The following is a 27,338-nucleotide window of genomic DNA, read 5'->3' as shown; positions in this document are numbered from 1 at the left end:
CAGATGTAATTCAAATTTTTGTTCTGTTGGTAAGCTCACTTCTCTCCTCTACTCCCCCACCCCGACTCTCTTAAAAGGGACTCATCATGCATATCAACATAAGCGTATTATTAAAAGGAACATATGGAGTTATCTGGGCTTTCCAGGTGGTGCTAGTGGTAAAGAACTTGCCTCCTAATGCAGGAGACATGAGACAGGGATTCAATCCCTATGTCAGGAAGATCCCCTGGAGGAGGGCATGGCAACTCACTCCAGTATCTTTGCCTGGGAAATACCATGGACAGAGGAGCCTGGCGCGCTACAGTCTATAGGGTTGCAAAGAGTTGGACACAACCGAAGCAACACACACATGGACGTGGAGGTACCCACCAGAAAAAATGCTTTGGAAGGTCAGAAGTGGTTGCCTTTGCAGAATAGGACTGAGGAAGTAAGAAAACCACTGCTTTTATCTTCACAATGTGCTTGATTATTTTGACAAAGCTTTAAAAACCATAAAACACGGGTTGCAAAACTCCAAAGAAAAGCAAGTGAAAAACCTCTGGGTCAGGGAGACAACTCTGCTCAGGACTCAAGGAGGAGGTGCTGGGAGCTCCTGAGAGCTCACCTCACTGCTAGCAATATTTGGCTTGGGAACAATTAGCCAGTTGCTTGGCTCATACTTATCCTTTACAAGTATGAAGTCTTGGCTTTATAGTTATACTTACATGTTTCATAAATTCCTTTTTTAATTAATTATTGATTGATTTTTGGTGGTGTTGGGTCTTTGTTGCTGCTTGTGGGCTTTCTCTAGTTGTGGTTAGCGGAGGCTACTCTTTGTTGTGGAGTGCAGGCTTCTCATGGCTGTGGCTTCGGTTGTTGCAGTACACGGCTTTAGTTGCTCTGGGGCATGTGCAGGCTTCCCTGACCAGGAGCATTGAACCTGTGTCCCCTGCATTGGCAGGCAGATTCTTATCCATTGTACCACCAGGGAAGTCATGTGTTTCATGAATTCTGATAACTGATACACAATTTTTTTAAAAAGACAGATGACAAACTTTCATTCCAAAGGCCAATTCAAATTCATAGTCCAAGTCCCATATACAAAACAGAATTGTCTTACAAAGGAAAAATTATAAAAATCTGTCTTTCCTTTTTGCTTCTTTCAGATTCAATTTTATAAACTGAAAATATTCAATGCAATCCTCATCTAACAGTATATTATTTTTATCTGAGTTAAGTTGGTATTTTTTGAGGATTTAAAAAATCTCTATGGAAGAGAAAAATAAGATGCAGTTTGATCCTCAGGTTGCTGAAGACTTCAACACAAAGTGAAAGCCTTGTTATATGAGGCTGTAGTTTTAGACATAGACTTCCAATTCTTTAATTCATTTCCTCCTTGACTGAGTACCTGAAATTACCAGGAATTCATACATACATAAGCATTTATGCCAGTCTGGTTCTAGGCCTGAGGTATAGATGAGGTGCTTGCCCTCATAGAGCTTACATTCCAGGGGAGCAGGGGAGATAGATATTCAGTAATTTAATAAATAAATATATAATATATCACACAATAAGGCAGGAAAAGGAGCTTAGGAGTGAGCAAGAGGGCTGCTATTCTCTGCAAGGCAGTGAGGGAGGGAGCTATGTGGTTATCTTGGGTAAATCTTGGGGAAGGAGAATCATTCAGCACCTTGCCTGCTTATGTGGACACACACACACACATCTGTCTTTCTGTCCTCAAGGTGTGTACAGGTTATGAAAGACCCAGGTGATCATCTGAACTCTCAGAATCCAAATTTCATGGAATCATAGGATTCAAAGTATGTTGTAGAGTGAAGATGAGAATAAGGTCAGTGAAAGAGCTTCAAGTTTAAAGAAAGATGAGGAAGGAAACAAGTCGAAGAAGCATTCAACAGGGAGGGCTGGCTAGATTGGGCCACGGGAAGGGCTAAGAAAATGGCAGAAACAACAGTACTGCTGGGTGAGGGGACTGGGGAAGAAATTCAAACCATGCTGCAGCCTTAAAGGTCATATATGTAAACATTATGGGCCCACAGGCCAATGGGCTCAGACACCAAACATGCCCAGATACAGAAGGCTGAGGAAACTTGACCACAAAATCGAAGCAGGAACAACCCCAAATAACAATAAGCTGCCTTTAGTCTTAGAGCTGATTTCCACTCAGAAACCCAACCAACCAAACAAAAAGCCTTCTCTCCCCATCCAAAACCTCGAAACGTAGCCTAGTGCAGGCCAAGGTGGGAGCCTAACGCAGCATGTAGGGGTGTGCTGTCACTTCAGTCGTGTCCAACTCTGCAAGCCTATCCCACCAGGCTCCTCTGTCCATGGGATTCTCCAGGCAAGAATACTGGAGTGGGCTGCCGTGCCCTCTTGCAAAGGAATCTTCCCCACCCAGGCATGGAACCCGCGTCTCCTTTATCTCTTGCACTGGCAGGCGGCTTTTTTATGACTAGTGTCACCTGGGAAGACCCTCGCACAGTGTAATATTAGCACAGCAAAGCTTCCTCCAAAGAGAAGACAATTCCTTCTTGCCAACCCTCTGCTCGTTCACTGGGACTACTCAGACCCTCTCTCTTCCTCTCTCCACCAAACTCTCTGTCTCCATCTCCTTCAGTTTCTCCTCCTCCTGCTTCCCTCCCCCTTTTATTCTCCCCAAGCCAACCCCCATCCCCAACCTGATGCTAATCCTGTCTTCTTCCAGGGAGCTCTGACCTCTTTCACCCAAGGGTGACCCCCTTCTCTAGCCTGTGCCATTTTGCATCCCTTACCTCAGCTCAGACAAACCAAAGGCTTATCCTTCAACCCACAGCCTTTACAAGGAAGCAATCTAGAAATTTCTCGATGATGTCTTCACTTATGTCACTAAACAGAAAGCAAGAGTTGGCATTGGAACTCATGGAGGAAAACTGAGAACCAATCACCCGCCAATACAACAGCTATTTCACTTTTCCAGCAGGTAGGGGTGGTGGGGAGGGAGCAGGGTGAAGAAGGAGAGAGAAACATGTCTTTGAGCTGCCATAATTTCTGTGTACTTCTGTCTCTCTCAATGGATTATAGAGACCTTGTTACTCATTGGTGGAGTCTGCACCTTCCACAGTGCCTTAGTGGATATAAATCCTTTTTTTTAACTTTTTTTTTTTTTTAAGAAATAATGGCTTTTTATTATTTACTTATGGCTGCACTGGGTTTTGGAGAAGGCAATGGCAACCCACTCCAGTACTCTTGCCTGGAAAATCCCATGGACGGAGGAGCCTGGTAGGCTGCAGTCCATGGGGTCGCTAGGAGTCGGGCACGACTGAGCGACTTTACTTTCACTTTTCACTTTCATGCATTGGAGAAGGAAATGACAACCCACTCCAGTATTCTTGCCTGGAGAATCCCAGGGACAGAGGAGCCTAGTGGGCTGTCGTCTGTGGAGTCGCACAGAGTCGGACACGACTGAAGCGACGCAGCAGCAGCAGCAGCAGCAGCACTGGGTTTTCATTGCTCTTTGGTTTTTCTCTGGTTGGGGCAAGTGTCTCTAGTTGCTGTGCGCAGGCTTCTCCCTGCAGTGGCTTCTCCGGCGGTGGAGCAGAGGCTCTAGGGTGCAAAGGCTTCGGTAGTTATGGCTCCCAGGCTCTAGAGCACAGGCTCAGTAGTTGTGGCACGTGGCATTTGTTGCCCCGCAGCCTGTGGGATCTTCCCAGATCAGGCATCAAACCTATGTCTCCTGCATTGGCAGGTGGATTCTTATCCGCTGAGCCACCAGGAAAGTCTCCTCTATCTTTTTTGAAAACGGAGAGTAGAGCACCTGGGAAACTCACGAGAACACATATGTTTCCACCAAATTAATATATACATCCTATGAATGAAACTATGCATGTTGTTTAGAGAAGAGATTTATAAGAGGTAAAGATTATGATGAGAGGATGGAGGTAAGGAAGCTCTGGTCAAAATGCAGGAGCCCCTCTCATTCCAAAGTGGAATTCTATGGATTACATTATAGAGAGAAATGTAACAGGTAAGAATTGCAGTTGACAGGGAAGAACTGCTCTGGCGTACCTAGATGTGTTATGTTCTCTATTTCTCTAAAATCAAATTAAACTTGGCTTTAGATTTCTCACTCTCCAAGATTGTGGAAGAGACCCAATAATGATGATTGGGTCTCTCAAGGTCTCACAGGCCCAGGAAAGAGGACTATCCTGATTCATAGGCCACGGTGGGTGCCATGGTTGCACCTCTCCTTCTGCTATCCGATGTGCTGCCCTTTTTGGTCTCGAAGGACCACAGAGAGGCTTCTTGATGCTACGTTCCTCTTACCACTGACCACAGTTATCTGTGGCGACCCCCACCCAGGCTCTCGAAGCAGGAGTGTGTGGTGTGCAGTACCCACTGGCTTTCAGGTAACCCCTCATCTGAGTGTCTGCCGGGGTGGTAGGACACTGACCCCCTGCCACTTGGAAACCTGCCCCCACTACCCCATATACATACAAGCACACACAGACTTCTCCATCTCAGCGAAGCCACTGATAAGGCTGGGCTACATATCCTGTCTTTAAAAGCAGCACGTTCTCTGCCATCCTGAATAATTCTTCTTAAAATGTACTGGTTTCCAACCAAAGACCTGAGTCAAAGGGCCTTAACCCAGGGCCTAGAAACTTCTCTGTTTAAGACTCCGAAGCAGAAAGGAGTATTTCTTTTCCCCTGAGGAAAGGAAGCCCAGAACTTAAAACTCAAGGCCAAGAAGAAAATTATCTTATCATTCTTTTTTGCTGATAATGGCGCGGCAGTAAAAAAAAAAAAAAAAAAAAAAAGGATAAAACACCGATTATTTTCTCCCTTCACTCACTGTTTCATGTGTGAACACTGAGCTGTGGGGTGTGTGTTTGTGTGTGTGGTGGGGGTGGGGCAGTGGTGGCTAAAAACATTAACGCAGGAGACTTGCACCCCTGATGAAATCTCAAAGGGCAGCTTAGCAGGAGAAGCTGAGGAAAGAAACCCAAACCACGTGTCTGCAGCATTAACTGTAGCAGGTACCACTGTGTCCTGTGACCATGTGAAATGAGGAAATGGCAATTTGCAAAGATTTCCTGTGCAGTCATTGGTCTAGGGCTGGCTTGAGGAGCAGGGCTGATAGTATAGTGGCTCAGGATTCAGGAGGGCCTGAAGACCCCTTTTGCTCCACTCACAGAGCCCTGAAGCCTGGTGGGAGGCTGTGCCTGAAGGGACACCTTTTTCTAATTCATCAAATCTGTGGTCCCCAACCTTTTTGGCACCAGGGATCGGTTTTGTGGAAAACAATTTTTCTACAGACTGAGTGGAGTAGGGGATGGTTTCAGGATGATTCAAGCTCTTTACGTTCATTGTGCACTTTATTACTATTATTATTTCATCAGCTCCACCTCAGATCACCAGGTATTAGAGCTCAGAGGTTGGGGACCCCTGGGTTATAAGACTGCTATGACCCTATTTAAGAAGGACAGTGGGAAAGGGAATATACCAGGATTGGGAAAAATCTGCATATTTGGTAGACTGTAAAGATTATAAGAGTGGCTCAGTGGTAAAGAATCTACCTGCCAATGCAGGAGATAGAGTTTGACCCCTGGGTCAGGAAGATCCCCTGGAGAAGGAGATAGCAACCCACTCCAGTATTCTTGCCTGGAGAATCCCATGGGCAGGGGAACCTGGAGGGCTACAGTCCATGGGATCGCAGAGTCGGTCACAATTTAGCAACTAAGCAACAACAAAGATTCTAAAACTCTAAACCAAGACCCAACATTATATTAAAGCAGGGAAACCAACAGCAGGAAAATGAAAAGCATTCAACTGACCCTTGATCAAGGGAAGCCAGGCAGAAGGGAATCAGGACATATTTACTCCCCCCATCCACCCCTCCCCCTCTCCTTCACTCCCTGCCCCCCATCTACCCCCCCATCCTCCGCACCAGTCCTTGCCCCTGCTTGTAGAGTCAGTCAGTTGGTCCTGCACCATGTTAAGAAATAAGCAGGTAATATGGCTAATATCAGTCCAGGCAAACAAAGGAGAATTTTAAAATTTGATTCTCACTTAAAGAGATAGAGTAGGGCTTTTAAAGACAGTAATCACTGTCAGGATTCCTTATTCAGTTGTAAGCAACAGAAAATTATCTTTAAAAGTGTGCTCTAGGGGACTTCCCTGGCAATCCTTCAGTTAAGATTTGCTTCCAGTTCAGGAGGCATGAGTTTGATCCCTGGTCAGGGAGTTAAGATCCCACATGCCTCCTGGCCAAAAAAAAAAAAAAAAAGATAAAACAGAAACAACATTGTAAAAAATTCAATAAAGACTTTAAAAATGGTTCACATTTAAAAAAAAAAAGTGTTCTCTATAAGCCTCTTAGAATGGGGAAATTGGGATAGGAAGGATCTGAGATTCTCTTCTTTAGTCATCAAGAATGGCTTTTTAAAAGTTGATTGTGGAATTATGAATAATACCTATTCAGGACAGAAATAATTAGATCCTACCAAATTGTTCTTTAAAAATTGTATATATTATATATGCAACACTACTATATGTTTGATCTTTTCTCTGTACATCTGACAGTTTTTGATGGTCTCAATCTCTTCCATGTTGGTCCATCTGGCAGGCCAATGACCCTCACACATTGTCTCCATTTCCCTGATGCTAATGATGTTAAGTGAAAAGTTGCTGCTGAACCATGAAAAGATGCCGGGATTCTTGGCCTCCGGAGGAGAAGAATTCAATCCGGGGCCAGAGACAAGGCTTGATCACTCAGAGCTTTTGTGTAATAAAGTTTTATTAAAGTATAAAGGGGATAGAGAAAGCTTCTGACATAGGCATCAGAAGTGGGCAGAAAGAGTACCCCCTTGCTAGCGTTAGCAGTGGAGTTATATACTCTCCAATGATTCAAAAGAATGTCTGGAGGTTGTACAGACCTCACCAGACCTACTCCCATAATTTACATTTTAAGAAAACAGGATTAGCCAGAAGGTTTAATCCAGAGACTGTCCTCAGGCAGGATACATTATTGTTATATAATCCTAAGGAATGTAGAGGAAAAAAAGTTTGTGCTTTCTTCCTCCTTGAGAATTCCAGATCCCTCTCTCCTTGGGGACCCCTAGACTTCTTATCAACCTGCCTAGGAAATGACTCTCTCATAAGCATATTTCATATGCCATTTGTTACTTCTATTTTTTCTATGAATCACTTGTTCATATTCTCTGCCCTTTTTTCATGTATTGTTTCTTTTTTTTTTTTTTTAGCTAATACTGATATACATCTTTTAACTATTATAGCTCTTTAAAATATCTTCTCAGAGTCTGTTATTTGTCTTTAACTTTTTATGGTATCTTTTGCTGGCCAGAAGGCTTGGGTTTTCATAGAGAGAAAATCATCACTGACTTTCTTCATGGTATCTGGAATTTTATGATTTATTTAGAAAGGTCTCCTACATCATAGGGTTTATAAAAATATTCTTTTATTTTTTTAATTTTTTCTACTTTCATAGCTTTTAAAAATGTTTGTATCTTCAATCTAGCTTTTATTTATTTGGCATATAACACAGGGGTTCACTAACCACCAGACCATTCTTTGACACAGACCACTCATTTCAGTTCATTCAGTTCAGTCGCTCAGTCTTGTCCAACTCTTTGCCACCTCATGAATCGCAGCACGCCAGGCCTCCCTGTCCATCACCAACTCCCAGAGTTTACTCAGACTCACCTCCATCGAGTCAGTGATGCCATCCAGCCATCTCGTCCTCTGTCGTCCCCTTCTCCTCCTGCCCCCAATCCCTCCCAGCATCACAGTCTTTTCCAATGAGTCAACTCTTTGCATGAGGTGGCCAAAGTACTGGAGTTTCAGCTTCAGCATCATTCCCTCCAAAGAAATCCAAGGGCTGATCTCCTTTAGAATGGACTGATTGGATCTCCTTGCAGTCCAAGGGACTCTCAAGAGTCTTCTCCAACACCACAGTTCAAAAGCATCAATACTTCGGTGCTCAGCCTTCTTCACAGTCCAACTCTCACATCCATACATGACCACCGGAAAAACCATAGCCTTGACTAGACGGACCTTTGTTGGCAAAGTAATGTCTCTGCTTTTGAATATGCTGTCTAGGTTGGTCATAACTTTCCTTCCAAGGAGTAAGCATCTTTTAATTTCATGGCTGAAGTCACCATCTGCAGTGATTTTGGAGCCCCCAAATATAAAGTCTGACACTGTTTCCACTGTTTCCCCATCTATTTCCCATGAAGTGGTGGGACCAGATGCCATGATCTTCGTTTTCTGAATGTTGAGCTTTAGGCCAACTTTTTCACTCTCCTCTTTCACTTTCATCAAGAGGCTTTTGAGTTCCTCTTCACTTTCTGCCCTAAGGGTGGTGTCATCTGCATATCTGAGGTTATTGATATTTCTCCCGGCAATCTTGATTCCAGCTTGTGTTTCTTGAGTCCAGCGTTTCTCATGATGTACTCTGCATATAAGTTAAATAGGCAGGGTGACAATATACAGCCTTGACGTACTCCTTTTCCTATTTGGAACCAGTCTGTTGTTCCATGTCCAGTTCTAACTGTTGCTTCCTGACCTGCATACAGATTTCTCAAGAGGCAGGTCAGGTGGTCTGGTATTTCCATCTCTTGAAGAATTTTCCACAGTTTATTGTGATCCGCACAGTCAAAGGCTTTGGCATAGTCAATAAAGCAGAAATAGATGCTTTTCTGGAACTCTCTTGCTTTTTCCATGATCCAGCGGATGCTGGCAATTTGATCTCTGGTTCCTCTGCCTTTTCTAAAACCAGCTTGAACATCAGGAAGTTCACGGTTCATGTATTGCTGAAGCCTGGCTTGGAGAATTTTGAGCATTACTTTACTAGCATGTGAGATGAGTGCAATTGTGCAGTAGTTTGAGCATTCTTTGACATTGCCTTTCTTTGGGATTGGAATGAAAACTGACCTTTTCCAGTTCTGTGGCCACTGCTGAGTTTTCCAAATTTGTTGGCATATTGAGTGTAGCACTTTCACAGCATCATCTTCCAGGATTTGAAATAGCTCAACTGGAACTCCATCACCTTCACTAGCTTTGTTCGTAGTGATGCTTTCTAAGGCCCACTTGACTTCACATTCCAGGATGTCTGGCTCTAGGTCAGTGATCACACCATCATAATTATATGGGTCGTGAAGATCTTTTTTGTACAGTTCTTCTGTGTATTCTTGCCACCTCTTCTTAATATCTTCTGCTTCTGTTAGATCCATACCATTTCTGTCCTTTATCGAGCCTAACTTTGCATGAAATGTCCCCTTGGTATCTCTAATTTTCTTGAAGAGATCTCTAGTCTTTCCCATTCTGTTGTTTTCCTCTATTTCTTTACACTGATTGCTGAGGAAGGCTTTCTCATCTCTTCTTGCTATTCTTTGGAACTCTGCATTCAGATGTTTATATCTTTCCTTTTCTCCTTTGCTTTTTGCTTCTCTTCTTTTCACAGCTATTTGTAAGCCCTCCCCAGACAGCCATTTTGCTTTTTGGCATTTGTTTTCCATGGGGATGGTCTTGATCCCTGTCTCCTGTACAATGTCATGGACCTCATTCCATAGTTTATCAGGCACTCTATCTATCAGATCTAGGCCCTTGAATCTATTTGTCACTTCCACTGTATAATCATAAGGGATTTGATTTAGGTCATACCTGAATGGTCTAGTGGTTTTCCCTACTTTCTTCAATTTCAGTCTGAATTTGGCAATAAGGAGTTCATGATCTGAGCCACAGTCAGCTCCTGGTCTTGTTTTTGTTGACTGTGTAGAGCTTCTCCATCTTTGGCTGCAAAGAATATAATCAATCTGATTTCGGTGTTGACCATCTGGTGATGTCCATGTGTAGAGTCTTTTCTTGTGTTGTTGGAAGAGGGTGTTTGCTATGACCAGTGCATTTTCTTGGCAAAACTCTATTAGTCTTTGCCCTGCTTCATTCCCTATTCCAAGGCCAAATTTGCCTGTGACTCCAGGTGTTTCTTGATTTCCTACTTTTGCATTCCAGTCCCCTATAATGAAAAGGACATCTTTTTTGGGTGTTAGTTCTAAAAGGTCTTGTAGGTCTTCATAGAACCATTCAACTTCAGCTTCTTCAGCATTACTGGTTGGGGCATAGACTTGGATTACTGTGATATTGAATGGTTTGCCTTGGAAACGAACAGAGATCATTCTGTCGTTTTTGGGATTGCATCCCAAAGTACTGCATTTCGGACTCTTTTGTTGACTGTGATGGCTACTCCATTTCTTCTAAGGGATTCCTGCCCGCAGTAGTAGATATAATGGTCTTCTGAGTTAAATTACCCTTCCAGTCCATTTTAGTTCGCTGATTCCTAGACCACTCATTGTAAGCACCTAACTCCATTTTCCCATGCATCGTGAAGCAAAAGGGAAACCAAGTTCTTTCATCCACCTGAGAGACATCCACTCTGCAAAGCGGGGAAAGGATGAGCAGCACTAATCTATGTCCAGCAAAGATCATCCACTCTAGCGGGAAGACTATTTTGGCAATCACATTATTTAAACTTCCTAAAATGGTCCTGATTTGCAATATTCTTTCTTTCTTTTTTTAAATAGTCTTTATTTTTTATTAAAAAGTTAGTATTGATTGATTTGGCTGTGCTGGATCTTTGTTGCTCCTCAGGCTTTTCTTTAGTTATGATGAGCTGGGGCTGCTCTCTGGTTGCTGTGCTTGAGCTTTTCATTGAAGTGACTTCTCTTGTCACGGAGCATGGGGCTCTAGAGTGTTCGGGCTTCAGTAGTCATGGCTCCCAGACTCTAGCACAGGCTCAGTAGTTGTGGCACATGGGTTTAGTTGTAGGATCTTCCTAGGCCAGAGATCAAACCCACGTCTCCTGCACTGGCAGGCGGATTCTTTACCACTGAGCCACCAGGGAAGCCCACAGTACACTTTCTTACTAAGAGAGTATTACCACCCAACTTTTGATTTGGAAACTGTGGTGCTAATACAGTCAGTGAAGTTGTGTGTCCACAAGCCTGCAAATGAGACAGATAAACACCACATGAAGTATACTGAATTCTTTGAATTCAGAGGAGCAAGGGGCATTTCTGCCTGGGAAGATGAGGGAAAACATTTGAACCGGACCTTGAAAGCAAGTTAAATTTTAAGAGACTAGACTGGTGGGATTTTCCAGGCAAGAACACTGGAGTGGGTTGCCAGTGCCAGGGACAGGGGAGCCTGGTGGCTGCCGTCTATGGGGTGGCACAGAGTTGGACACGACTGAAGCGACTTAGCAGCAGCAGCAACAGGGTGATGGGAAAGGCCGTCTAGGCCAAAGGAACATAGGAGCAAAGACAGAGAAGCAGAAAAGCACGGGTCACTTTTCAGGAACCACTCACGATCTGTTCAATAGTCTACTTTATATGAAAGTGGCAAAGGATTAAGTTAGAATGTAGTTTGAGTCTGCAGGGCGAAGAGCCTGGAATGCTAGGGTAATGAATTTGTGCTTTATACTCTCTAAGTAATGGATCACCACTAAAGGCTTTTCTTTTTCTAATATCTTTATTGAGATACAATTCATATATCATATAATTCATCCATTTAAAGTGTATAATTCAGTGGTTTTCAATACATTCACGGATATGTCCAACCAGCATCACAGTCAATTTTAGAACATTTGCATCACTTCAGAAAGAAATCTTAGGGACTTTCCTGGTGGTCCAGTGGACACTTTCAATGCAGGAGGCACAGGTTTGAACCTTGGTCAGGGAATTAAGATCCCACAAGTCTGGCAGTGCGGCAAAAAGAAGAAAAGAAAAAAGAAGAAACTTTATATTCTTTGTCTGTCACCTCTTAACCCTTCATCCCCATTCCAGGGCTAAGAAACCACTAATCTCTGTTCTGGACATTTCATATGAAAGAAATCATATAATATGTGGTCTTCAGTAACAGGCTTTTTCTGCTTGGCATAATATTACCATTGATGGTTTGAGCAACAGAATTCTCTGATCAAAGCGGCTCTTTAGAGAGAATGTTCTAGATGCAGATAGTGGAAAGAGGCTGGAAGGCCAAAGAGAGCCATTAGAATGAGTAGCTGTTTCGGGGTCATGTGAGCACTCAATAAGGAAATTTTAGCTGCACGCAGAAGACATAGAGCTATAAACAACTTAAATAACAGGGACATATTATCTTACTCACAGGAAATCTGGAGATGGGCGTTTCTGGATTGGTTCATGGCTTACCAGTGTTGCCAAGAACCCACGTTCTTCTATCTTTCTCTCTATCATCTGAGTATAGTAGCTTTTATGCTCTGACTTTTCTCCTCATTGTTGCAGGACATCTTGTTTCTCTTTAAGCTATCACTTCTTCATATAGTTGCTTACAGAAGCATGCATTTTGGTTTTTAACAAGAGCAAACTTTTTCCTACACTGTGTAGCCTGTGTAGCCTACCCCTACAGACTTTCCCTCAGGGACCACTGTCAGGACCACAGCACATATCCATGCCTCAGCTTGGGTATCTGAAAATGTGCTTGTCTGACATTGTCAACTTCTATGATGGGTCGTGGTCTCTGCCAGCAAGTAGGAAGAGAGAGGGGGGTATTTGGGGGCAGGCAAACAACAATGATTGCTACAAGGGCCAAAGAAGACTTGGGATGGAACAGCATTCTTAGTCCAACAAAGGACAGTCTTTCCCAAAGATGGCAGTGACCAGGACAGTCAAATGATACAGTGAGGACAAGGAGAACGAAGACCAAGAAGAAGGTGATGGCATTGGTTCTTGGTCACTGAAAGTGAAAAAGTGAAAGTGAAAGTCACTCAGTCGTGTCCAACTCTTTGCAACCCCATGGACTGTAGCCTGCTCGATTCGTCTGTCCATGGAATTCTCCAGGCAAGAATACTGGAGTGGGTAGCCTATCCCTTCTCCAGGGGATCTCCCTGACCTAGGGATCAACCTGGGGTCTCCTGCATTGCAGGTAGATTCCTTACCAGCTGAGCAACCAGAGAAGCCCTTAATTATGTTGTATATCTTTAATTATTATCTTCTAGAAAGAGGACAGAAGAAGGTAGTAGATTGTAGAGCTTTGAGAAAAGAGGAGATAGATCGTAAAAAAAAATAACAAAAGAAAAAGTACAAAACATTTTAAACAGAAGCAGGAGAAAGACTGGGCAACAAGATCAAATGAAAAGTGTTTTTCAAGATGGAAAGACTCTTGTGGATAACAAGATAACTTATTAGATATTAATTTGTGGCTTTTGTTCTCACTACCATAGGTCATAATCATGGAGATTTAAATAATGGATTAAAAATGGTTGAAAATATATTTCAAAATTAGGAGTACATTTGTTTCTCTGTTTGTTTGTTTCTAATTTTATTTATTTATTTCTGGCTGTGCTGGGTCTTTGTTGCTGTGTGTGGGCTTTTCTTTGGTTGCGGCGAGTAGGGGCTACTCTCCAGCTGTGGTGCGAGGGCTTCTCATTGCCGTGGCTTCTCTTGTGGCGCACGGGCTCTAAAGCATAGGCTCAGTAGTTGTGGCACACGGGCTTACTTTCTCCATTGCATGTGGGATCTTCCTGGCTCAGAGGTGGAACCCGTGTCTCCTGCATTGGCGGGCATATTCTTTACCACTGGGCCACCAGGGAAGCCCAGGAGTACATTTGCTTAACATTAAAAACCAAAGCGATCTTAGAGAAGACAAAAAGCACAAAAGCCATAAGAGAAAGCACTTGGTGACAGATTTAAATGTGTTGGATATGTAAAAATATACTACACATAGTATCAAAAGATCAGTGACAAAGTAGAGAAAAGTGTGTATTTGCAACACACAGCTAATATGTGCCTAAAATACCTGATATAAAAGAGCACCTGCAAATTGATAAGAAAAGAACAAATCAACAGGAAAATAGGCAAAGGATATGGAAAGGCAATTCACCAAGGAGACAAACAAATGATCAATAAAATTACTAAAAGTTATTCAAACTCACCCATAATACTAAAACCTATATAGTTATCACTATAATCTGGGCACTGTTCATAGAGCTTTACATCTAGTTACTTATGTAATCTTCATAGCAACCCTGTGATGGGTACTTTATCTCTGTTTGGCAAATGTGAAAAGAATTAAGAATCTTAGTTAAGGAAATACAGACATTAAGTGTCAGCATTTTGGCTTCAGACTCTGCTCTTAACAACTATACTTAGAGTCAAGAAAATGCAAATTAAAACAAAAACAAGATGCCAAATTTTACCCATCAGATGGGTAAAACTTAAAAAGTGTGATAATACCCAATGATGGCAAAGGCATGAGAGAATATTTCGTCTCATATACTGCTGGTAGGAGTATGACTTGCTTCAGCTTTTTAAAAAAAACCATCTGTAAATATCTATTAAACTTAAAAATACACACAAAACATTTGAGTCAACAATCTCATTTGGACAACCTATTCCACAGGAGTAAAAGTATGACAGTATAAATGGAAGAATATTTATTGCAGCATTGCTCTAGTGGCCAAACAAACAAAAATACCTGGGGCAAAAGCTCTGTCTACCAGAATGACTGAGCAGCATATGATTTGCCATACCAAGAATGAGTTAGATTACTCTTTCCCAAACTTGAATCTACCTTATACCATTAAAACATTCTTTTTAAAAATATTTATTTATTTGGCTGCGTGGTATCTTAGTTGTGGCACTCTCATTGCATCATGCTGATCTTTCATTGTAGTTCACAGACTTGGTTGCCATGCATGGGCTTAGTTCCTCCATGGTATGTGGGATTTTAGTTCCCCTGCCAGGGACTGAATCCAAGCCCTCTGCATTGCAAGGTGGATTCCAGCGGACCACCAGAGAGGTCCCTCATTAAAACAATCTTATTTGAGTTGGCTTCAGAGTTCTCCAGAAAAATAGAACTAATAGGAGATATATTATCTCATATATATATATAGACACACACACACACATATGGGTATATATATACATAGATACACACACGTATATGTACCCATATATAGACAGAGAGACAGAAAGACACAGAGAGAGACAGGATTTATTATAAGGAATTGGTCACACAATTATAGGGGCCTAGAAGTCCCCTACACCATCTGCAAGGTGTAGCCCCAGGAAAGCCAGTGGCATAGTCCTGAGAACCAGGACAGCCCCTGATGTACATCTCAGTCAAAGGGCAGGAGAACGTTGATGGCCCAACTCGAGCAAGAAGACAGAAAGAGGCCAGATTCTCCGTCTCTGCCTTTATGTAGTAGTCACGCCCTCAACTGATTGTCTGACACTCAATCACACCGCCCAGGAACCACATCAGGGAAGTCCATCTACTTTACTCAGTCTACCAACTGAAACGCTAATCTCGTCTAAAAACATACTCACAGACACACTCAGAAATATTGTTTAGCCAGGTATCTGGGCACCCTGTGATCCAGTCAAGTTGGCACATAAAATTGGCCAGTACATTTTGGAATTTGCTAGGAAATAAAGGTTTATAGCCCCACAATCAGTTGAAAACCAGTATTATCTGCTATACCTAGAAAGTATCTGTAATAATTAATACAATAGCAAAAGGACGTTATTTATTTCTAGTTAGATAGCATGTTACAGAAGATCCCAATCCTGAGCCAAACTCTCTACAAGAGTGAACTTGCTACCATCAGAGAGATATTAAAGCCCTACCATGTGAGGCAGTATCATCTTTTTTGTTGTTGTTCAGTAGCCCAGTAGAATCCCCAACTCTTTGTGACTCCATGGACTGCAGGATGCCAGGCCTCCCTGTCCCTTACCATCATCTCTTGGAGTTTGCCCAAGTTCATTTCCATTGCATCAGTGATGCCATCCAACCATCTCATCCTCTATTATAGGCCATCTAAATTTCTTGAATGGGATTTCTCTGATAGCCCCGTTGGTAAAGAATCAGCCTTCAGTGCAGGAGATCCTGGTTCAATTCCTGGGTCGGGAAGACCCAATGGAGAAGGAATAGGCTACCCACTTCAGTATTCTTGGGCTTCTTTTGTGGCTCAGCCGGTAAAGAATCAGCTTGCAATGCAGGAGACCTGGGTTCGATCCCTGGGTTGGGAAGATCCCCTGGAGAAGGAAAAGGCTACCTACTCCAGTATTCTGGCCTGGAGAATTCCATGGACTGTATAGTCCATGGGGTTGCAAAGAGTCAGACACGACTAAGCAACTTTCACTTCACTTCACTTCAAGTTTCTTGCAGTCCGTGGTACTCAGCATCCCCAACTTCTGGAAACAAACAGGAGATTATTATAATACATATAATATGACATATATAATAATATATTATAAACAGATTATTTCCATTTATTTATTTTTGTGGTGTGCCACGTGGCATACAGCATCTTAGTTCCCCAACCAGGGATTGAACCTGTGCCCCCTGCAGTGGAAAAGAGGAGTCTTAACGATTGGATAACCAGGGAAGTCTCCAGGAGATCCTTATTTTTGATCTGAAGAGAGATTCAGAATTTACTAAATTACAAAAGCAAGTTGTGAAGCAACCCAGCTTTTGTATACAACAAGCAAATTTAAAAGAATCCTCTATATGTGGATTGAGGCTTGTCTTGATGAGCACATGGAGAAGCAGATGAATATTAAGTATTACCATAGGACATTGCCATTTTAAGTCAGAAGTGATCTGAAGTTGGCATTTTAATATAGTCCCTCCTAATAAACCACCAAGGATGTTAACACTGATTATGTGAAAGTATTTTATTACTTTGCTTTTAATTATAAGCGTGTATGGAGAAGGCAATGGCACCCCACTCCAGTACTCTTGCCTGGAAAACCCTATGGACGGAGGAGCCTGGAAGGCTGCAGTCCGTGGGGTTGCTGAGGGTTGGACACGACTGAGCGACTTCACTTTCCCTTTTCACTTTCCTGCATTGAAGAAGGAAATGGCAACCCACTCCAGTGTTCTTGCCTGGAGAATCCCAGGGACAGGGAACCTGGTGGACTGCCGTCTATGGAGTCGCAGAGTCGGACACGACTAAAGTGACTTAGCAGCATAAGCATGTATTGCTCTCGTATTTTTCTCTATTCTAATTTTAAAATACCTTAAAAGAAATGAAAGAGAGCCATTAGTCTGAGCTGCTGAAAACTGGGAATAAGCTGCAAGTCTTTGTTTATGTGTCAATTATATCTTAATAAAGCGATGGTGGGGGACCCTTCTCGGGAGGGTCACACCATATCTCTGATCCACCTCAGCACTACTGAGGGACTGGATAATTCTTTGTTGGATAATTCTTTGGGACTGGATAATTCTTTGTTGGGGGAGGTGGGGAGCTGTCCTGTGTATTACAGGATTTTTAGCAACATCCCTGGCTTCTACATATCCATGACAGTAGCATCCCCCTAACCCCAAACAAAAAACAGCCAAAAATGTCTACAGACGCTGCCGAATGTTTCCTGGGGGCGGAATCGCCCCAGTTGAGAACCACTGCTCTAGTCCTCAATTTCTCATCACTGAAGAGAGACCTTCAAACAGGTGCTGTCCACGCTCCCACTAAGCCCCAGCCTTCTCTAATCACAACAAAGTGGAATCTATAAATATGCTTTCCAGAAGCTGTTTTCTCCAGCGCCACTAGAGGGAGCACTCTGCAATACAAAGGACAAAACAGAGCACACAGGAAAATTTGTTTTCCCCTCGGTGGACTTTGCTGTCTCCGTTCCCAACGCCCCAGTCTTTAATAAATAGCCTTTGATGTCGAGAGTGATAACCCTTAACCACGAGGCATGAAGAACTATTTGTCTTGTGCTTTGTGCCGTAAAAGTCGTGTTGTTAGATATGGTGGAAGAGTGCAAAATGTTCTTCGCTTTTTCCACGCTGTTTGTAAGGCAGTTAGATGAATCAACATCACTAAAAAGAAATTATGTGTCTCGGTGAGGAGAGTCTATGGGACAAGGAGACTAAGAGGTGAAAGATCTAGTTCTCTTCCTGGTCCTGCCACTTCCAGGCTGTGTGATGTTGGCCAAGTCTCTTAACCTTTCTGGTTATATGTAAGAAAGCTGAGGAGATAGACTGAGAAGTTACTTGCTTAGGGTTCCATACTAAGGTCAAGTATGGATTGGCTCCGACCTGCCAACTTCATGGGATAGTTGTGAGAATCAAATGAGATGGAGTAAGTGAAAGAGTTTTGAAAATAGAAACCCCCATGCAAGTTCAGGGTGTGGATTTGCCCATACTTCGGGAGTGAGAAGAGGTGATGGCTAAGAGGTAGCCTGCTGGGGAGGTGGTTGCAGGGAGGGAGCCAGGTGAGGGCAGATCAACACAGGTTACTGAAGATATTCCTCCACCAAAGTGTTATAAATTACAAATCCTTTACTGCTGATGAAACATAAGGTTTCAATCCCCATCAAAATGGACAGGCTACTTGGAACGGTGTTACTTTATGCTCTTAGGAGATAATAAATACCTTCACGAAAGTGAAAGATCTTACTCCAATACTGTTTTAAACTTTTAAAAAACCCTGAACCACAATAAGAAATACATTTCACAGAGTGACCGAATTCACACACATTATAAAACTGAAACAAAATTCTGATGTGTGATACACTTGGAAATTTGCTGTTTTCTTTCATTCTGTCACTTGAAACCGATGCTAGTTGTGACGCAGTAGATAATGAGTCCTGACTTTCAGTTTTAGACATATTGTACCAGAAGTTTTCATGGGAGGAGGGGAGGAAGCATAGGGCCCTGGTGCTAGGGGAGGGAGGAAACAGAGATATGACTCCCACACATGACTCAGGGAGCCTCAGACGTGAACTTTATACATTTTCCTAGGGGCTGATTCTTTTGAGGAGGAAGAAAAAATGAGCAACAATTTCAAATTCACCTCCATGAGTGAGGATGGGCCGCTGGTCCATAGAGTCCAGGCTGGATTCTCAGAGGTCCTGATTGAAATCCTGCACCATCATCGTAAAGTATGGATGGGCATGATGTAACCTCCACCACAACAAAAAGTAAAAGCTCTACATGTATTAAGCCCTTCTTATACATTAGACATTGCACCAAGCACTTCATATGAATGATGGGACATAAATTAAGCTTAGTGCTCACTGATTTTCCTTTCTTCCCACTCACTAAAAAGAGTTCTGGCTTTGCCTGTCCAGTTTCTTTTCCAGCCCCATCAGAAGGAGAACTGGACAGAAGTAGACAGACTGGAAGAATGTTGGTTAGGGCTGGAGAAAAAGCTTTGTACAGAGCTTGGGAGAAAGAAGGGGACGCTGAAGCTGCGGGGTGTAAGGGGCTTGGATACAAGGAGAAAAAGGATATTAAGAAGAATTTCAGGGGGATCTGTTGCTGTTAGAGAAATGCAAGTATTGAATATAAATTAATCTGGATTTCTTTGTGGTGACTAGGCTGGATATCTCAGACTTTAACATCATCCTGAGACTGGCCCAGGTAGGTCATGGTTTCAGTGGGGTTGCATAAGCATTATCTCTTTTAATCTTCGTTACACACACGAGATTTTTTTTCTTTTTTTTTTGGATTAGAAAAGGAGGCTGATATAGGCTAAGTAAACTTAAAGGCATGCAGCTAATAAATGTGGACAAATACTCCCAAAATTGATCTATAGGTGGAATATACAATCTCCATCAAAATCCCAGCTGGATATTTGGCAGAAATTGAGAAGATAATCCTGAAAATCATATGGACATGCCAAAGATTCAGAATAGCCAAAATCATCGTGAAAAAGAACAAAGTTGTAGACTCACACTTACTAATTTCCAAACTTTTTATGAAGCTACAGTAAATAAAACAGTGTGCTGCTCGTGTAAGAACTCACATCTCGATCCATGGACTAGAATGAAGGGTCCAGGAATAAACTAATACTTACGGTCAGTTGATTTTTGACAAAACAGTCAGGAAAATTCAATGGAGGAAAGAATAGACTATTTTTTAAAATAACTTTTTAGAATTTTAGATCAGTTTTAGATGTGCAGAATTCTGGTGAGAGTAGTCTTTTCAACAAACAGTTCTGGAACAAATAGACATCCATGTGAAAAGAATGAATTTGGATCTCTACCTTACATAAAAAATAAAGTGAATCATAGATCTAGAGGGCTTCACCGGTGGCTCAGCAGTGAAGAATCTGCCCTCCAATGCAGGAGACGCAGGAGATACGGGTTCCATCCCTAGGTCCGGAAGGTCCCCTGGAGGACAGCATGGCAACCCACTCCAATATTCTTGCCTGGAGAATCCCATGGACAGAGGACCCTATCGGGCTACGGTCCACAGGGTCGCAAAGAGCTGGACACGACTGAAGCGACCAATCACATACACGTGCATGTAGACCTGAGGTAAGAACTAAAACCCTAAAACTCTTAGAAAACTCAGGTGTACATCTGTATGACCTTAGGTTAGACAATAGTTTCTCAGGTATGACATCAGAAGCACAAATGATAAAAGAGTACATAAGTTAGATTTCATCAAAGTTAAAATATTTTTCTCCTTCAAAGACCATAAAGAAAAAGAAATAACTACAGAAAGGATATGTATTTGTAGAATATATGTCTGATAAAAAATTTTGTATCCAAAATATATTAAGAATCCCTATACACAAAATATTAATAAAAAAGATGAACAATTTAATTTAAAAATGAATAAAATATTTGTATAGACAATTCTGCAAAGAAGTTATACAAATGGCCAATAAATTCACGAAAAGATTCTCAACATTATTAGTTATTAGGATGAGTCAGTCAGTTCAGTCATTCAGTCATGTCCGACTCTTTGTGACTTCACGGACTGCAGCATGCCAGGCTTCCCTGTCCATTACCAACTCCCGGAGCTTGCTCAAATTCATGTCCATCTAGTCAGTGATACCATCCAACCATCTCATCCTCTGTCGTCTCCTTCTCCTCCTGCCTTTGATCTTTCCCAGCATCAGGGTCTTTTCCAGTGAGTCAGTTCTTCAAATCAAGTGGCCAAAGTACTGGAGCTTCAGCATTAGTCCTTCCAATGACTATTCAGGACTGATTTCCTTTAGGATGGACTGGTTGGATCTCCTTGCTGTGCAAGGGACTCTCAAAAGTCTTCTCCAACACCACACTTCTAAAGCATCAATTCTTTGGCACTCAGCTTTCTTTATAGTCCAACTCTCACATCCATACATGACTACTGGAAAAACCATAGCTTTGACTAGATGGACCATTGTTGGCAAAGTAAGGTCTCTGGTTTTCAGTATGCTGTCTAGGTTGGTCATAGCTTTTCTTCCAAGGAGCAAGCATCTATTAATTTCATGGCTGCAGTCACCATCTGCAATGATTTTGGGGACCCCCAAAATAAAGTCTGTCATTGTTTCCATTGTTTCCCCATCTATTAGCCATGAAGTGATGGGACTTGATGCCATAATCTTCATTTTCTAAATGTTGGGATTTAAACCAGCTTTTTCACTCTCTTCTTCTTCGCTTTCTCCCATAAGGGTGGTGTCATCTGCATATCTGAGGTTGTTGATATTTCTCCCATCAACCTTGATTCCACCTTGTGCTTCATCCAGCCCAGCATTTCGCATGAAGTACTCTGCATATAAGTTAAATAAGCAGGTTGACAATATACAGCCTTGACGTACTCCTTTCCCAATTTGGAACCAGCCTGTTGTTCCACGTCCAGTTCTAACTGTTGCTTCTTGACCTGCATACAGATTTCTCAGGAGGCAGGTACGGTGGTCTGGTATTCCCATCTCTTGAAGAATTTTCCACAGTTTGTGGTGATCCACACAGTCAAAGGCTTTGGCTGCTGCTGCTTCTGCTGCTGCTAAGTTGCTTCAGTCGTGTCCAACTCTGTGCGACCCCATAGACGGCAGCCCACCAGGCTCCCCCATCCCTGGGATTCTCCAGGCAAGAACACTGGAGTGGGTTGCCATTTCCTTCTCCAATGCATGAAAGTGAAAAGTGAAAGTGAACTCGATCAGTTGTGTCCAACTCTTCACGACCCCATGGACTGCAGCCTACCAGGCTCCTCCGTCCATAGGGTTTTCCAGGCAAGAGTACTGAAGTGGGGTGCCATAGCCTTCTCCACAAAGGCTTTGGAGTAGTCAATAAAGCAGAAGTAGATGTTTTTCTGGAACTCTCTTGCTTTTTTGATGATCCAACGGATGTTGGCAATTTGATCTCTGGTTCCTCTGCCTTTTCTAAATCCAGCTTTAACATCTGGAAGTTCACAGTTCATGTACTGTTGAAGACTGGCTTTGGAGAATTTTGAGCATTACTTTGCTATCGCATGAAATGAGTGCAATTGGGCAGTAGTTTGAACATACTTTGACCGTGCCTTTCTTTGGGATTGGAACAAAAACTGACCTTTTGCAGTCCTGTGGCCACTGCTGAGTTTTCCAAATTTGCTGGCATATTGAGTGCAACACTTTCACAGCATCATCTTTTAGGATTTGAAATAGCTCAACTAGAATTACACCACCTCCACTAGCTTTGTTTGTAATGATGTTTCCTAAGGCTCACTTGACCTCACATTCCAGGATATCTGGCTCTAGGTGAGTGATCATACCTTCATGGTTATCTGGGTCATGAAAATCTTTTTTGTGTGTAATTCTTCTGTGTATTCTTGCTACCTCTTCTTAATATCTTCTGCTTCTGTTAGGTCCATACCATTTCTGTCCTTTATTGTGTCCATCTTTGTATGAAATGTTCCCTTGGTATCTCTAATTTTCTTGAAGAGATCTCTAGTCTTTCCCATTCTATTGTTTTCCTCTATTTCTTTGCATTGATCACTGAAGAAGGCTTTCTTATCTCTCCTTACTATTCTTTGAAACTCTGCATTCAGATGGGTATATCTTTCCTCTTCTCCTTTGCCTTTAGCTTCTCTTCTTTTCTCAGCTATTTGTAAGGCCTCCTCAGACAACCATTTTGCCTTTTTGCATTTCTTTTTCTTGGGGGTGGTCTTGATCACTGCCCCCTGTACAATGTCACGAACCTCCATCCATAGTTCTTCAGGCACTCTATCAGATCTAGTCCCTTGAATCTATTTCTCACTTGCACTGTATAATCATAAGGGATTTGATTTAGGTCATACCTGAATGGTCTAGTGGTTTTCCCTACGTTCTTCAATTTAAGTCAGAATTTGGCAATAAGGAGTTCATAATCTGAGCTCCCAGTCTTGTTTTTGCTGACTATATAGAGCTTCTCCATCTTTGGCTGCAAAGAATATAATCATTCTGATTTCAGTATTGACCATCTGGTCATGTCCATGTGTAGAATCTTCTCTTGTGTTGTTGGAAGAGAGTGCTTGCTATGATGAGTGCATTCTCTTGGCAAAACTCTGTTATTAGGGTAATACAAATCAAAACTGAAATATGATACTACATCATACCTAGTAGGATGGCTAAAATCCAAAAAGACAGACAATAAGATTGTTGGTGTAGGTGTGGAGAAGCAGAGTTCTCACACATCACTGATGGGAATGTGAAATGGTACAGCTCTTTGGAAAACAGTTTAACAGTTCCTCAAAATGTTAAACAAAGAGTTATCTTATGACCCAGGAATTCTACTCTTTGGTATGCATGCGAGAGACATGAAAACATATATCCACATGAAAACTTGTACTCAGATTTCATGGCAACATTATTCATAACAGCTCAAAATGTGTTCGTAAAATGATGTATGAATAAACAAAACATAGTATAATCACAAAATGGAATATTGTTTGGGCACAAAAAGGAATGAAGTACTGACATATTCTACAATATGGGCGAACCTGAAGACCACTATGCTGAATGAAAGAAGCTAAACACAAAAGGCCATATATTGCATGATACCATTTGTACGAAATGTCCAGAAGAGGCAAATCTATAGAGACAGAAGGTTAGTGTTTGTCCAGTGCTGGGACTGGGGGCAGATGAGGAATGACTGCTACTGGGCACAAGTGTTCTTTGGGGGATGACAAAATGTTCTCCAATGAGGTTATGGGGACTTCCGTGGTGATCCAGTGGCTAAGACTCCATGCTCCCATTGCAGGGGGCCCAGGTTTGATCCCTGGTAAGGAAACTAGATCCCACATGCTGCAACTAAGAGTTTTGGATGCTGCAACTAAGACCCAGCCCAGCCAAGTAAATTAAATAGGTAAATAAATACTTCTTAAAAAATGAGGTTATGGATCACACACTTCTGTGAATAGACTAAAATCCATTGATGTGTACACTGTAAGTGGGTTAACTTTTTGACATAAAAATTATACCATAATAATTAAAAAATTGTTTTTAAAAAGGTGTTGAAATGAGAGAAATTGGAGGCAGTAAGGATAGGTAAGTCTTCTAAGCCTTTGCTTTTGTTTTTGAATTTCCAGTATATAACCACATTTATTGCACTGAAGAGGAGGGCTCTCCAGATGGGATAGAGGTTGGGGTGTCACTGTACTTACACCTCTGTGTCCCCAAATAGATGTTTGGCCCAATTCTCTGATTTAATCCTCACTGTTAGAATCAACCCCCAGAGCAAACAATGCCAGGAGCGGCATTTCTCTTGGTGCCTACTCATTGTTTCTCTGTCTTCGCTTTATCTTTCTCTTCACATTTTCTTGGTCCCACAAGGTAGACTGAAAAAATAATCAGCCTCTGTTCGTCTAATTAGAGACATAAACACCCATGTGTGTGAATCAAGCATGGCCATGGAGTCTTTGGGGAAGCAACAGGGAGGTGCCCAGAGACATTTTCTGTAGATAAGAAAAGAATCAGCAAGCCTGTGCCAAAACACGCCTGGAGCTTGCAGCGCTTTCCTCGGCCCAAGGTCAGGCTCTGTGCGGACGCTGACAGTGACTCCGGTCAGTTGTTGCTACTCCCTCCGTCCAAAGCATGTGGCTTTCTCCCTTATGAAACTCACTTCTGCTATTTCCACCTGCCTGGGGAGTCAGACCCCACAGCACAGGTGTAATTCCTCAGAGTGGCAACTGGCAGTGGTTCCAGGAACAAGGTAATGACACAACGTCCCCAACGAACAGAGGCATCGATTTCCTGAGCCCAGTAGAGGGATCCCGTGACTGAACGCCCTGTCCCACGGTGGAAAGAAGAGCCATGGAGTGGCTTTACTGAGGCCACCAGCATCTCCCTGCCCACTGCCCACTGGGCTGAAAAGTCCTGGCTTTTGTCTTCCTCTTGGAATAACGGAAAAGTACAAACCACAGAATTATGAACCATAGCGGGAGAAGGGATCTCCAAGGTCATTCTTATCCAGGGCCCGGATAGCCCCATCATCAGATGTCCTCCTCTTGCCAGCCCTCCTCCCCCTGGCCCAGCACAACCCCCAGTGGGATTCTCTCTCCATCTTAGAAGGGCAGCTGATTCCTGGCAGGGCAGTGCTCAGGGCTGTGACTGCCACTGTCAAATCCAGTTCTGGCTCCTGTCACTCCCATTTCCTCCTGGTGCTTTGAAACGATATGGTAGTTCCAACACATTCTCCAAGTCTTGGGGTCTTTGAGAATGCTCTCATGTCTTCCCTTTTCTTTTTTTTTATTTGGCTGCACTGGGTGTTAGCTGTGGCACGCAGGATCTTTAGTTGCCACATGCAAAAGTTGCGACATGTAGGATCTAGTTCCCTGACCAGGGATCGAACCTGGGCCCCCTGCATTGGGAGCACAGGGTCATAGTCCCTGGACCATCAGGGAAGGCCCTTCCCTGTCCTGTCTTCCCCAGGCTCGTGCCTTGAGCTGCACTCAGCCTCCCTCCTACACCCATGAGGCCACAGGGCTATTAAGACAAGTCTAGGACGAGGCTCCTGTTCTGTCCACTGTGATCTCAGATCCTGCAGTCACCACGTGCCATCAAACCTCCTGGCTCCTCACTGCCACTTGGACCTGACTGGACTTACCCCCCTGGCCACTCTGGGTATCCCAGCAACCCTCAGACGTGGTGTCGACCCATCAGAAGAGCCTGAGGCCTACTACTATAGACAGATCGTACCTAATTGCTCCACTATTTCCTTGTAGGATTTGGTTTCAAGCCCCATCATTACTCCCATTTCCCCTCACCTGGACAGGCTGCTCTTGGTCTATATTCCTTCATTCGCTCAGTCACTCAGTGTCATGCTTGAGAACACAGGGTTTGAGATCAGACGATCTAGATTCTGCCATTAACTAGCTGTGAGACTTCAGAGAAGTGTCTTAATCTCTCTGAGCACCTCATCTGAGGAGCTGGGGATAATAACAGTACCTGCCTCATAGTTTCGTCATGAAAACCATAAATGAAATAATCTTTGTAAAGCACTTAGCCCAGAAGTGCCAACATTCACTACAAGTACACAATATATGTTCTCTACTATTTTATTTTAAAACTATCATTCATGTATTCACCGTGCGTTTACTGCACCCTGTGGCAGGCACTGGGATATAAATCCCCCTCTTAAAGAGAGAAGACCCCTTGAATCCAGGCAGCACAAACTCACACTGGTACCCAGAGGTCAGGGTGCAGAGGTGCAGAGTCAGGGCACAAGGGCAGAGGATAGACCCTGAGCACTGTGCGCTGTCCAGGGAGGGTGACAAGAACACCTTCCACCTTTCCCGCACTCTTTTCAAACCTCTGCGATTCCCTGGGTAAGGTGGCACCACAGGGAAGTGGGAGGTGGGGGATGCCAGAGGGTGAAGTGAGAAATCCCCAGAGACACCCCCTCCGCTGCTGCTTCTTTGCCAGAGAGTGGCCTTGCCTCTGCCATGCAGGAGGGCGATGTCCCCTGAGGAGGCCTTGCTGAATCTGCCAGGGACGGTTCCGGAAGTAGGAAGGGCGGCCGGGGGTGGGGAGGCGGCAGGAATGTTCTGGCCTGCTGCTCGTACAGGCGAGTGTCCCGAGAGGAGGGCCTCTGGACATCAAAGGTTCCTTTTGTCCCCCTCCGAGTGGCAGGGCAGACGGGCCGCTGGCGATGACTCAGGCCTGGCCCTGACGTCACCCACGCCCGGCCACTGGCCTCCCTCTGCAGCCAGGAAACTGGCTGGGGAGTGGCACTCGCAGGCTGCAGCAAATCTCAAAATAAGGAGGCAACTGCCTCTCTCCTCCTCCTCTCCATCGCCCCACAGCACACCTTGGTTTTCTTTTATGCTGCTGCTTTTTTTTGGGTTTTTTTTTCTGAAGCCTCACGGAAGGTTTTACTTATATATCAACTTTCAAAATGTAGGAAGTCAGAATGGGTGACATCATCAGAAAAATATGTGGAGCTGATCTCGACCAGAAGTGAAGAACCCAGAGCAAGAAGGCGGTTAGAACTCCTGAGCCCAGGGAATTGGCAGCGTCTGGGTTTCAGAGGAGCCAGCGCCTCGGAGTAAGTGCAGGCCGCCCCCAGACCCCCTCACACCGCGCCCTTCACTGTGGGGCGCCATCTTGTTCCCTGACACCTGCGCCTGGCAGGCCCCAGCCCAGGGGGAGGGTG

General features: G+C 43.4%; 1 protein-coding gene across 7 annotated transcripts in view; it reads left to right on the top strand.

Annotated features, from left to right (window-relative positions):
- The window catches only part of ZBTB38 (zinc finger and BTB domain containing 38), a 131,202-nt gene continuing 103,864 nt past the window's right edge, over window positions 1-27,338 (top strand). For 3 of the 7 annotated variants that reach the window (XR_011567791.1, XR_011567792.1, XR_011567790.1), the window contains exon 1: window positions 1-27,230. The gene's annotated coding sequence lies outside the window, so the exon portion shown is untranslated. The remainder of the gene's footprint in view (window positions 27,231-27,338) is intronic. The other 4 variants (XM_019961626.2, XM_019961609.2, XM_019961617.2 and 1 more) reach the window with 2 other exon arrangements.

This window comes from Bos indicus, chromosome 1, assembly GCF_029378745.1.
Source record: "Bos indicus isolate NIAB-ARS_2022 breed Sahiwal x Tharparkar chromosome 1, NIAB-ARS_B.indTharparkar_mat_pri_1.0, whole genome shotgun sequence".
NCBI lineage: Eukaryota > Metazoa > Chordata > Mammalia > Artiodactyla > Bovidae > Bos > Bos indicus.
Note: the sequence above shows the minus strand (reverse complement) of the source record. Positions and strands in the feature narration are given on the sequence as shown.